Raw genomic sequence first — 13,176 nt, 5'->3', positions numbered from 1 at the left:
TATACAATGCAAAAGTTGATAAATACCACTTCGTTAGGTGGTCAAGGTTAACATCAACAGGTATGTAAGTCATGTTGATAGCTTGTACCCTTAATACAGTAGGATGAAAATGGCCTCTTCTTTGGTCTCCTTCCCCAAATCACTTACACTAATCTAATAATAAGAGAATATCAGACATATTTCAATTTAGGAGGCATTCTATCCAATACCTGGTCAGGGATCCTCACACTATCAACATCATTAAAAAAAAAAAAAGTCTGAGAAGTTGTCATAAATAAGAGGATCCCGAGGAGATATGATGCCTAAATGTAATGTGCTATCCCAATACTGAAACAAAATGTATATCAGGAGAAAATTAAGTAACTCTGAATAAAGTGTGGACTTTAGTTAATAATAGTATATCAATACTGTTTCATTAACTGTAACATGCACCATGCTAATGTAAGATGTTAATAATAGGGGAAACTGCAAGTTATTTGGGAACTCTCTGTACTATTTTGCAATAAATCTCAAATCTAAAAATTTTCTAGTATATTAAGGATTATTTTAAAATATCTATGAGTTTTTTAATGATGGGGAGGCATGCTTATAAGATGAAGTGATGAAATACAGACACAATTAAAAATATCGTAAGATCTCAGCTAGGTTAAACCATGCTCATGCAAAATAATCTGAATAACATCTACTACAGTATTATAAGCAGTGTTTGTTTGGAGAGGGTGTAGCAGAATAGGTGATGCTATTATTGTTTCTATACTTTGTACAATTTCAATAATAATAAGGAAAAATGTTACACTAAAAGATATAAATAAAGGTTGATACCATCAGCTTTGAATGTTGAAATCACAGAGATATCACACCTCAACATATTTCCTCAGTTTCTGTAACAGGGTCAATGTCAGTAAAAAATAAAAATTAAAAAAATTTTTAAAAAAAACAACTTCTTTGAAACTACTCATGGCAAGTGTTACTGTGGCCATATTCTAAATGAATAATTAAAGTACATTTTAAAATTATAAACATTTGATAGTTCGGAAAATGTTCCCAACAGTTTCTATGGAGATAATTATATATACCTATTTGAACAACTATTTCTCCTTGATAAATGAAACAGTTTATTTTCAAATTAACACTAAGACCCTTCTTACTTTAATCTACTTAACACAAAACAGAGTTAAACAAGTAAAGTACTCTAACAATCACTGAAGACTAGAAACCACAGAAATTTCTGCACTCTATGCTTAAAATAGGAATATGCTGGATCTTTTTATTGCAAGGAAAGAGGCACTTCGGGTATTTAGCTTTCCCTGAGAATGAGTTTTCAAAGACTGTAGAATTCAAAGATGAACTGAGGTTATTTTTCCAAAATGCAGTGTTTAGATTAGAAGTTTTATTATGAAGAAACAAAATTAACTGAGCAGCAGTTTAGGTTAAAGGTCATTATAAAGCAAAGATTTGTTTGATTAAAACATGTCAAGCTTTGTCTTAACCTCTATCCCTGATAGAAATATCAGGGGATATTGTCTATCTGAACTGAACAAGGAAAGGTTAGAAAGAGTGCCCCCAAGTCTAATATGATGACTTGTAAGGTGATAAATTGGATGGCTAGTAATTCATATAGCTCTCTACAAACTTACATTATATGAAAGATCTGGGATGGGGGGTGGGGGGGAATGAATTTGATATTAGGTAGACAAGAGCCAATTAGGATTGTCTTCAATTCTAAGCAAAAGACCCAAGTCTCTCTGGACTCCATGACTTTCCTATGATAGATTTGGTGGGACCATGATTTTGATTTGTCCTTTCTGACTATGAGCTAGAGAATTCAAATATGCTCAGTAACAACATCAATGCATGTATTATATGAGTAAAGAAATGTGATAATAATGCAAAATGTATTCTCTTTGAGTTTATAAGAAAGTGAAAATGGCATTTGATATTTTGTGAGAAAACTGCTCAAAAGAAGTTTAAATGCTAAAGATGCTTAAACATGTCATTAAGAGGCAAAGGAGAAAAAAAAAACATTTTCACAAAAACTGTATGAGAAATCAATATTAAGAAGACAAACAACCCAATCAAAAAATGGGCAGAAGACCTAAATAGACATTTCTCCAAAGAAGACATACAGATGGCCAAGAGGCACATGAAAAGCTGCTCAATATCACTAATTAATAGAGAAATACATATCAAAACTACAATGAGGCATCACCTCACACAGGTAAGAATGGACATCATCAGAAAATCTTCAAACAACAAATGCTGGAGAGGGTGTGGAGAAAAGGGAACCCTCTTGCACTGTTGGTGGGAATGTAAATTGATACAGCCACTATGGAAAACAGTATAGAGGTTCCTTAAAACACTAAAAATAGAATTACCATATGACCCAGCAATCCCACTCCTGGGCATATACCCAGAGAAAACCATGATTCAAAAGACACATGCACCCCAATGTTCATTGCAGCACTATTTACAATAGCCAGGTCATGGAAGCAACGTAAATGCCCATCAACAGATAAAGAAGTTGTGGTACATATATACAATGGAATATTACTCAGCCATAAAAAGGAACAAAATTGGGTCATTTGCAGAGATGTGGATGGACCTAGAGACTGTCATACAGAGTGAAGTAAGTCAGAGAAAAACAAATATCGTATATTAACGCACATATGTGGAATCTAGAAAAATGGTACAGATGAACTGGTTTGCAAGGAAGAAATAGAGACACAGATGTAGAGAACAAATGTATGGACACCAAGGGGGGAAAGCAGGGGAGAGGATGAATTGGGAGATTGGGATTGACATATATTCACTAATATGCATAAAATAGATAACTAATAAGAGCCAGCTGTATAAAAATAAAGAAAATAAAGAAAAAAATAAAAATAAAAAAACTGTGAGAAATGTTTCAGGGTAGAAAAGTTGCAATGATTTTGAGAGGCTCTGAGTCACCTATGGACCTTATTATTGTAGGTTTGATGAAAGTGGGGTTCAGCTCCTCTGTGGGATTGACCTTGTGGATACACCTTGTGTGCCTAACCTGACCTGGTCCTCTAAGCCTTTTGTCTCTTACATTATTCATTTGTTCTCTTACATTGTTGATCAGTTCTTTTTTACTGTTCTCTTAAAGACTTTTAAGCCTGAAACCATAGAAATTCACAGTGAGAGTTAAATGCTTCATGCTTAATCAAATGCTTTGTCTCTGACTGTTTTTTTTTTTATCATTTTTAACCTTTCCAATATGAAAGTAAATATTAAAATATGTGTATTTTTTAATTTCAATAGAAAGTCATTGGATCTTTTTATAGTTAAGGCCATTTTAGAATCTAGAAGCATGATGTTGTCTTTCTCGGAAGTATTCAATTTTACATCCTAGTGTTTTAATACAAAGAACTCTTGGAACTTTCTAAAATCATGGAAGACTTTTGATTTCTATAGTGGGGTTGATTTTTTGTAATTTATAAAATTAAGTTTATTGAGATATGATTTGTATACAGTAAAATACAACCATTTTAACCATGTTAGTTTTTTGTTGTTGTTTTTATATTTATTTATTTATTTTACAACTTTATTGAAGTATAATTGCTTTACAATGTTGTGTTTCTGCTGTACAACAAAGTGAATCAGCTATATGTATACCTATATCTCCATATCCCCACCTTCTTGCATCTCCCATCCCACCCCTCTATGTTGTCACAAAGCATCGAGCTGATCTCCCTGTGCTGTGCAGCAGCTTCCCACTAGCTATCTGTTTTACATTTGGTAGTGTATATATGTCACTGCTACTTTCTCCCTTCATCCCAGCTACCCCTCCCCTTCCCCCCCATGTCCTCAAGTCCATTCTCTATGTCTGCGTCTTTATTCCTGCCCTACCACTAAGTTCATCAGTACTGTTTTTTTAGATTCCATATATGTGTGTTAGCATATGGTATTGTTTTTCTCTTTCTGACTTACTTCACTCTGCATGACAGACTCTAGGCCCATCCACCTCACTACACATAACTAAATTTCATTCCTTTTTATGGTTGAGTAATATTCCATTGTATATATGTCTTTATCCATTTATCTGTCGATGGACATTAGGTAAACATTCTAGTTTGACAAATTTAAGTTTTTGAGTAATCACCACCTCAGTCAAGACACAGTATTTTCATCCACCCAAAATTTGCCTTTCCCTGGAAATCGTCTCCTCCCAACAATGGCTCCAGGCAACCACTGACGATCCTTCTGTCACTATACATTCAATTTATATTTTCTAGAGTTTTCATGTGAGTAGAATAATATGGTACATAGTTTTTTGGAGTCTAGCTTCTTTGTCTCATAGTGTTTGTAATATTTACAATCCTCTTTTGTTCCTCAGTAGTTCGTTTCATGTTATTTTGAGAAGTAATCTATTCTTTTACTATACCACAATTTGTTTATTCATTTAACTGTTGGTAGATTTGAGCTATTTACAGTTTGTGACTACAACAAATAAAACTGATAGGAACAATCAGGTAAAGTCTTTGTGTTGATATAAACCTTAATTTCTCCTAGAAACACATCTAGGAGTGAAGTTGTTGGGTCATATGGTAATTGTAAGTTGAAATTAATAGAAACTCCAAACTGTTCCAAAGTGGTTGTATCATCTTGCATTTCTACCAGCAGTATATAAGAATTCCAGTTGCTGATATCCTTACCAAAACTGGTATAGCCAATTCTTGTAAACTTAGCCCATCTATTGATATGTAGTATTATCTGCTTGTGATTTAGTTTGAATTTCCACAGTGGCTAAATATCTTTTCATGTGTTTGTCTATGTATCTTCTTTTGTGAAGTGTCTGGTTTAAATAGTTTGTCCATTTTTTATTGGAGTTTTAATCTTATTATTGAATTGTTAGTGTTCTTTATACATTTGGCATATAGTTCTTTTATCAAGTAAATACACATATATATTTATTTATCAGAATTACATATAAATATACATATTCATATGTCATATATATTTCTTTGAAGTCTGTGATATGCTTTTTTATTTTTTTAGTGCTGTCTTTGAAAAAGCGGAAAATTTTAATTTTTTAAGTCCAATTGTCAATTTTTCATATTATGTGTGTATTTGTACCATCTTAAAATCTGACAATATTATGTTCTCCAATGTTGTTATTTTCTTTTTAAATTGTTTATTGGTCCTTTGCAATTTCACATAAATTTTAGAATTGCCTTGTCAATTCCAGCCAAATAAGTATGCTGGGATTTTGAGCAGGATTATATTAAATCCATAGATTCAAATGGTGGATAATCTTAAAAAGTATTGAGTCTTCCCGTCCACAAACATAGTATTTCCTCATTTGCTATATGTTCTTTAATTTCTCTGCAATTTTTTTTTTGATTTTTTCATTGAATAGGTCTTTAAATATTTTGAAATAATTTATCTCTAACTATTTTAGGTATTTTTATGTTTTATAAATGTTATTTTGCTTTCAATTTCCAATTGTTTATTGCTAGGCAATGAGAAACCAAATGCATTTTGTATATTTATTTTGCATCTGGGAAACTTACTAATCTCACTTATTCTAATAAATTCTTTGCAAATTTTGTGAGATTTATATCATATAAAATTATGTCACCTGCCAGAAAAGACAGTTTTGTTTCTTCCTGTCCAATCTGTATGCCTGTTATTTTTTGTTTGTTTGATTGTATTGCACTGACTAGGATCAATTCAACATTGAATAGAAGTGGGAAGAATTGTCTTTCTTCCATCTTACAAATCTTACCAGGGAAGCTTTCATTAAGTATGATGTTACTGGTAGTATTTTTATTTATTCATTATTTATTTTTTTTTTGCCAGTTCTTAAAGTGGAAAACGTGTTTATTAACATTCAAACTCCCTTCATACAAGGCCATATAAAAATTCTTAACATTTTGACTATACATAAGTCTATATTTTCTACATAGTTACAATAATGTATAATTTAGCTTTTCATAATACATTGTTTAAATACAATCATTAGTTCTGTTAAACATAAGCAATATTTACAAATCCAGTACTTGAACAATTTTCTCTGTACATAGTTTAGCAGGGCTAATTAGCATAACATGCTCTTTTTTAAGAGGTATATGATCTGAGTATTAACCATTACTGAAGTTTGGTATTTTTATACAGCATTTTCTTTTTGCTTTGATCACAATAACACAAAAAATCCTTAAGGATACTGAAATTCAGTAACTAAAGTCCAGAGACATTAGCTAATAGGTCAAGTTTATGCATAACACTATAGTATTAAAAACCTTAAAAAAAAAAAAAAAAAAAAAACCTTTTGCAATCTGCCCTAGTACACACTGTTTCCTATCAGAATAAGACTACTTGGCAATAGAAGGGAAAAAGACAGCTTTGAGTCTCTGTGGTGCTGATAGGAAGAAAAATGCGAACTTACCTTGTCACCTCTCACTAATGATGGCAGAAATACCAGAACAAGCATATTCCAGCTCAACAACTCTAGGTAACTTTATGGAGATGGGAGTTGGCTTAGCTCATGCTAGGTGGCCACAGCACTGACCTTGTGTGTAAAAACATGAAACATTTGCATACTGTGATCTAGGTCTTCATTGTAAGCTATACTGAGGAATTTTTTTTTAATGTTTTGGCTATATTTCATTCGAAAAGAAGAGCTGATTTGATGCTTGAGTTACAGTATCAGTCTGTATTAGCTATTAGTGAAACGAAGTACACTCCTGCAGATAAACACCAGATCAAAAAAACCTGTTTCAGTAATCTGATTAACCTGTAGAATACTAAAAAATAAGTTATTTCTACAGAAATCTCTGAAGGGAGCAAAAAAACGATATGCCTAAATAAGCATTTTAAAGGGAAATAACCCAATACCCTCTGAAGGTCAAACAGTGTTTGCTATGTTGTAATCCTGTTCACCATCAGGCTGCGGTTGGACCACAACACTATGTTCATTAATTCGTTTTCTGCATCACTGCTGTCGGTATCTTCATTGTCCTCTTCCTCATAGTCTGAAGATCCTGTCATGTTCTGATGTGAGCGGGATTCCGACAAAGCCCCAAATGACTGGGTGCTGACAGAAGCCAAAGGTCTGAGTAAAGGGGTATGTTCTGACACTTTATTTTCTTCTTGACTACTATCTGTGTCAGGGTCTGAATCACCTTGAGAAGGAACAACTTTTTGCTTGCAGACTGGACAGGTTTTTTGGTTTTAGTTAGCCAAGGATCTACACACTTGCAATGATAAGCATGGGAACACGGAAGGATTCTGAGCTTGTCTCCATCTTCATATTCATCCAAACAAATGGCACATACATCATACTCATCTCCTTTTTTGAATTTATGTATAGGGAGTTTCTTAAGTTGATCTTTACGAAGTCAGTTTCTTCTAGCTCTATGTCTATCCTGGACAATTTTGTGATCTGTACTTACTGTCATTGGATCCCACGCTAATGAGGTCATCAGAATCAACATTGTGAACTATGGCTGCTTTGTATCCTGCTCTCTGTGCATTTAAAACCTTTTCATCAAAATTACAATCAAGTCTTCTAATTAACACGATGAAAGCGCCAGATGAATTGTCTCTTAGTGGCGGAGGCACTATGGGTTCACAGGCATTCTCTGGTTTTGAGTTAATCAAAAAACCCTTTAAACCTTCAGCTGGAAGTCTATAACCAAATCTTGCTGGAAGGTCATCAATGTCTGAGACGCGTTTTCAAAATTATATGCTAAAATGTCCGCTTCTACAGGCGGTAGGTTTAGGAATGCAAAGAGCTGCACAGTCAAGATGGTATAGACTTGCGTGGCCGACAGCATGAGCATCCCGATGGAGAGCAGCAGCTGGCCATAAAGTCACCTGGGAGCCTGACGCCACAACACAGATAGACTCGCCAGCACGTCGCTGCGGGAGAAGTCCCCATCCCGACATCATGGCTGAATCTCCGCACCGACCCCCACCCTAGCTGTAGTATTTTTATTGATGTCTATTATCAGAGTGGGAAAAAAAAAAAGTCCCTTTGGATCCAAGTTTGCTGAGTGTTTTTATCATGCCTGAATGCTGAATTTTTCAAGTGTTTTTTTCTGCAACAATTATCAACAAAATAGGTATTGAGGTGGTCAATTGGACAGAAAGACTGAAAGTACTAATCAAGCCTTTATTCACTTACTAGGACAGTGAATAATGCAAGAGGTTAACGGAAGCTCTGGCTCCCTGCTATTTTGTTTTTCTTCATAGAATGGCAGGAGAGGGTCAGATGGATGCAGCGCAGAAAGGGGTAGCTGTCTCTGAGGAGAGACTTAACAAAAGGCTCTTGTGTCTTCATGGACCATGGGCTGAAGGCGAGGAAAGAAGGAAGGGGTAGGAGTTGGAAGGTACTGAGTTGAAGTAGAGTGCCTCAGCCACGGGCACTGAGAAGGAGGCCTCAAAAGAGGTGGTCAGGGCTAGGAATGCCCATATGCCTATGACAATGCTGATGAGTGGGGTGGGGGAAAACTGAGTCCTTGACTGCAACTTGCTTCAGAAAATTGCAGTGTAACGTTGTGCACCAAATCTGGTGAGGGGAAAGCAGCTTTCACTCATGAGGCCTGTCAGGCAAAGCTTGGTAATTGCCTATAGTTGGGCTCAAGGATTCCACACAGGATTTGGAAATGGAGCCAGACTCCTCAGTCACAGGTTCTTCTCCTTTATTGTCTTGATAAAAACAATGCTTTAAGATCATTCTTCTTTCCTAATATATGCATTTGGAGCTTTAAGTCTCCCTCAAAGCACCACATTGGCTGCATATCCTGTTATTAGCTATGCCTTGCCTTTTTTTTTTGGTGGTTACTCATGAGTTGACATTATGCATCTTTAAATTTTCCAGTCTGCCTTCAGATAATATTGAACCACTTCACACAGAATCAAAGGAAAGGCTGAAATGAAAACAGGGATCTGTGATGTATTATTTTAAAGCAGGATATTTTTTGGCTGGCTTGCTGGTCCATGAGATTAAGATAAATTAAACGTGGAGGTACAAAAGTGTGATGTGTTATAACTGATATGAAGATATGAAGGAGGTATTCAGGAAGGCATCAAGTGCCCAACTGAGTTTGGAGAACACACATTTGTAATGGCACTTGTGCGTAAGGCTGTATGGTTTTCTCCAGCAGATCTCAGCAACCTGAGTAATAAGTGGAGAAACGTGGGTTGGAGTTGAGTAGGACTGATGGGGTAGAAAGAAAAAGCTCAAGTACTGATGGTGAAATTAATTGATTGAAATGACACATCATCTTCCCTAAACTGGATAAGAGAGAAAAGGAATTGATGAGGTAGGTGAAGGATCAGGAACAAGGAAATTCCATATTCAGTCTAACATTTCATTTTCATGATAAGTGTGAGATGAGAAGAAAATGCACAAAAACAGAGGGAGAGAGGGAAAAAAAAAGAAAGAAGCATGAGAGAAATTTTAGATATAGCAGAATTTAACAATGATATAAAATCTCTATCAGATCCAATTTGCACCATTCTTCACTGTACTCTTTGCCCTGAGAGGATAGCCTGCATAGAATTATATCATCGATAGATTTCCTTTACCTCAAGCTTCTTTCTAGGTTTGAACATTGAGAGACACTAGCGTGAGATCAGAAGACAAGACAGGTCAAGGTAGTTATTCTTTTTGATGCCTCTTTGCCATGCCGCAGCTCCTGCCAGGATGTTCCTTCTATAAGGCTCCTGTCTCCAGATTCTAATATTTATTTCCTTTCTTTGTCCCTTAAGAAGTAGGGTCGTAGCCGTTTCAGGTGCCACATTATTCCCCAAATGCTGCTCACACCTTTGTAGAGCATCTCCTTATTAAATTGACCCTGAACTTTCCAGTTTGAGTGTGCCATCTGTTTCCAGTAGGACCCAGGCTAACACACACTCACACACATACACAGTAATAGCTCAATGTGATGTCAGATTTCCTTCCTCACCGAAAATCAGTATTTCTCTTGGATTTGTTATACAAGTTCACATGTTATACAAGTTCATATATAAGTGGAAAGTATGGCCAAAGTGCTATGTCTTGAGTGGACAAACTGTCTGATCTTTATGCCCCACTAATTTTGGTGTCTAAAATCATATTATTAACCACTCTAAAACAAGATAATGAATCCAGAAAAATTTTATCCAACATATTTATTTAAATGCTTAGTATGTACCTGGCACTGACCTGATGAAATGAACATGACTCAATGTGTGTCATGAACACTAGTGCAAGTGATTTATATGAATTATCACTGTTGATTCTCTCAACGACTCTGTGAAGCACATCCTGTTTCAAATGAGTAAGCTTAGGAAATTTGAGGTTTATCTAAGTTACCTTAGAAAATGTTCCCAAAGTTACCCAAAGCTGTTAAATGAGAAAACTGGATCTGCAGTCAGAGAGTTTGATTCCAAACAGTCTACATGATTAACACCTTCACTATCTTGCACTTCTACCTTCTTAGAAATTACTGTTCAGAAGGGTGGCAGATATTATTATACCAACAATTATATCAGTTATACCAATAATTAATTTGGTGATAAAGGTATTAATACAAGTGAACTATATAGGTGCTCAGCAATTAATTAGCAGGAAGACCTAGTGTTTATATAATGATGATCGTTAAGCTAAAAACTGAAGACTTTGTATGAGTTAAGCAGGTGAAGAGGGAGTGGAAGTGTATTTCTAACAGAGAAAATGAAATGTACGAAAGCCTAGAGTAGGAAAGAACTTGGGATATTTGAAGAAAAGATAGAATGACACTGGCCAAATTATAGTTTATCTAAACACCTAGAAAAGAGTGGGGGAAAGAGGCCACAGAATATATCCATTTAGATAGAGATGGTTGTATATGGGTTCAACATTACAAATAGTGGAAATCTTTAGCAATTATGGATGGCATGAGATAGCAGGATGGGTTTAGGATTAAGATTCCCCAAATGGGAAGTTTCATCAACAACACTAAGTGAACAGATACATGAATTGTTTTGCTAAGGCTGCCGTAAAATAGTACCACCACAACAGAAATACATTATTTCACAGTTCTGGAGTCTGGAAGTCTGAGATCAACGTGCTGCCAGATTGTTTCCTTCTGAGGACTATGGGAAGGAATCTGTTCCATGCCTCCTCTAGCTTCTGGTGCTTTGTTGGCAATATTTGGCTTATAGATGCCTCCCCCCCCCAATATCTGCCTTCATCTTCATATGGCGTTCGTCCCCTGTGCATATCTGTGTCCACATTTCTCCTTTTTATAAGGATATCTATCATGTTAGATTAGGGGCCAACCCTACTACAGTATTACTTTATCTTAACTAATTACATTCCAATGACCCTATTTCCAAATAAGGTCACATTCCCAGGTACTAGGGGTTAGGACTTCAACATATGAATTTTGGGGGGGACACAATTCAATCCATAACAATACTCAATAAATAAACTGTTGCATTATTTGCCAAGCGCCTCAGGTGGACCCCAACTCTGAGACTTAATACATTTATCTTATTATAAAATACTGACAAGAAACTGGTTAGGTATACTTTGCTAATCATAAGGACTAATTTTATTTTCTGTACTCCTGATAGCAATTTATGGAGGTTGACTAGAAGTACCTCGTGAATGAATCCAAAAGACTACCTTCAAAGTTCAGAGCACAAAAGGTGGAGTGTTAAATTCCAAGCATAGGCATTTGTCTGATGGATGAGTTCTTTGATCCTTTTCTCCCTTTCTCTTAAGAGGATTTAGGGTGAAGAACTGAGTATATATAAGTGCAATCTCTTTTTCACTCTCCTCCTCTCTAGTTCTTCCATTTCACTTCCTATTTCTTTGTATAAAAGACTTTGGAGAGCCCAAGAGCATAGCAGGCCTTTTTGTGTGTGTTTCAAATCAAAGAGATATCCAGTCAGCAAAAATCAAAGATCACAAGTAGCAAATCTGTCAGGTCTGAGATGTAACCCTGTGTCTTTTTTTCCAAAACAGACAATTGACCTTCTCAATAAGTCATAACTTATGTACTATATACAGAGGTATCAAGGGGTTTTGAAAGCACAGCATGTTTAATACAAAAATGTGTATTCTGCTATCTATAAGTAACAGAAAAAAGAGAATAAGTGTGACTGAGTTCCACTTTAGTCTAATTTTTATGCTAATAATAATTGTATCCTAAAGAGCACAGCTTGCTTTTTCCCTTAGTAGGTGGAAAGATATAGAAACAGATATAATGAAAGCTAGATAACATAAAATATAATTTTTTTTTTTTACTACTTATCATTTCTTTTGTTCTTGAAAATGTGTCGCATTCACTACATAAGTGAGAAAAAGTCATAAGAAAGAAGGGCACCCCAAGCTTGAAGAAATAGCAGACATGGAAATAAGTCTGAGGTGAGAACCATGAAATAAGATTCAGATCAGGGAAGAGAACAATTCTAACTAAAAATACACTCTGAAGAAATAAATGTAAGAATACAGGCAATTTTAATCTGTCATCCTATTTGAAGCTTAAGTCCACATTAAATCTCCTACTACTGGAAAAAAGGAGGGTGGTAAGAAAATACAAAGGAAGAGATTATTGGAAACTGCATAAATTAGTGAGGAGGACTCATTGCATAGGAGCTTTCCAAAGTTTCAAACACATATTCTGTATGTATGTGAGTGTTTGTAAAACTCATATTTTGTCAAGTTCAAGACAATTGTGACTTGCAGGATTGCTGAGGGTCTGAGAGGGAGAAAGAAAATGTATCTAAGAACAACTACCATAACAGTTGACATATAGTAGAGGATTAAAATTAGAAGTCAGTTTCTGGTGTTGGTTTCATTAGTACTGGCAGCAAAAAGTTTTCACTTGATTAAATAATTTTCTCTTTATATTCAAAAGCTGGAAAAAACTAACCTACAAAATAACATTAAAGGAGAAAAAGTCGGATGATAGAGCAGCTTGCTCCCAAGAAATCCTTAAATCTCAAAAAAGAGAATGATTGTTGTTTTTGTTGCTGTTGCTGGTGTGTGTGTGTGTTTTAGGAAAACAGCTGTATATATCAGCAGGGGATGGTTAGGTTGGGCAGAGGCCATGAGAGAATAAGTGATATGAGAGCATTTTACTTTTATTGTCTGGAACTTTTTTCTCTGGGATGGAGCTTCAAAAATGGAACCCTCTCCCCTCAAGGTTTTCTCCTCATAGATATTTTTGAAAAAAA

At 35.3% G+C, this 13,176-nt stretch overlaps 1 pseudogene; it reads right to left on the bottom strand.

The window, feature by feature from the left end:
• Positions 1-6,828: 6,828 nt before the first annotated feature.
• The window catches only part of LOC118882417, a 53,998-nt pseudogene continuing 47,650 nt past the window's right edge, over positions 6,829-13,176 (bottom strand).

This window comes from Balaenoptera musculus, chromosome 16, assembly GCF_009873245.2.
Source record: "Balaenoptera musculus isolate JJ_BM4_2016_0621 chromosome 16, mBalMus1.pri.v3, whole genome shotgun sequence".
Taxonomy (NCBI): Eukaryota; Metazoa; Chordata; class Mammalia; order Artiodactyla; family Balaenopteridae; genus Balaenoptera; species Balaenoptera musculus.
The sequence above is the reverse complement of the archived record's forward strand: the minus strand, read 5'-3'. Positions and strand labels throughout refer to the sequence as shown.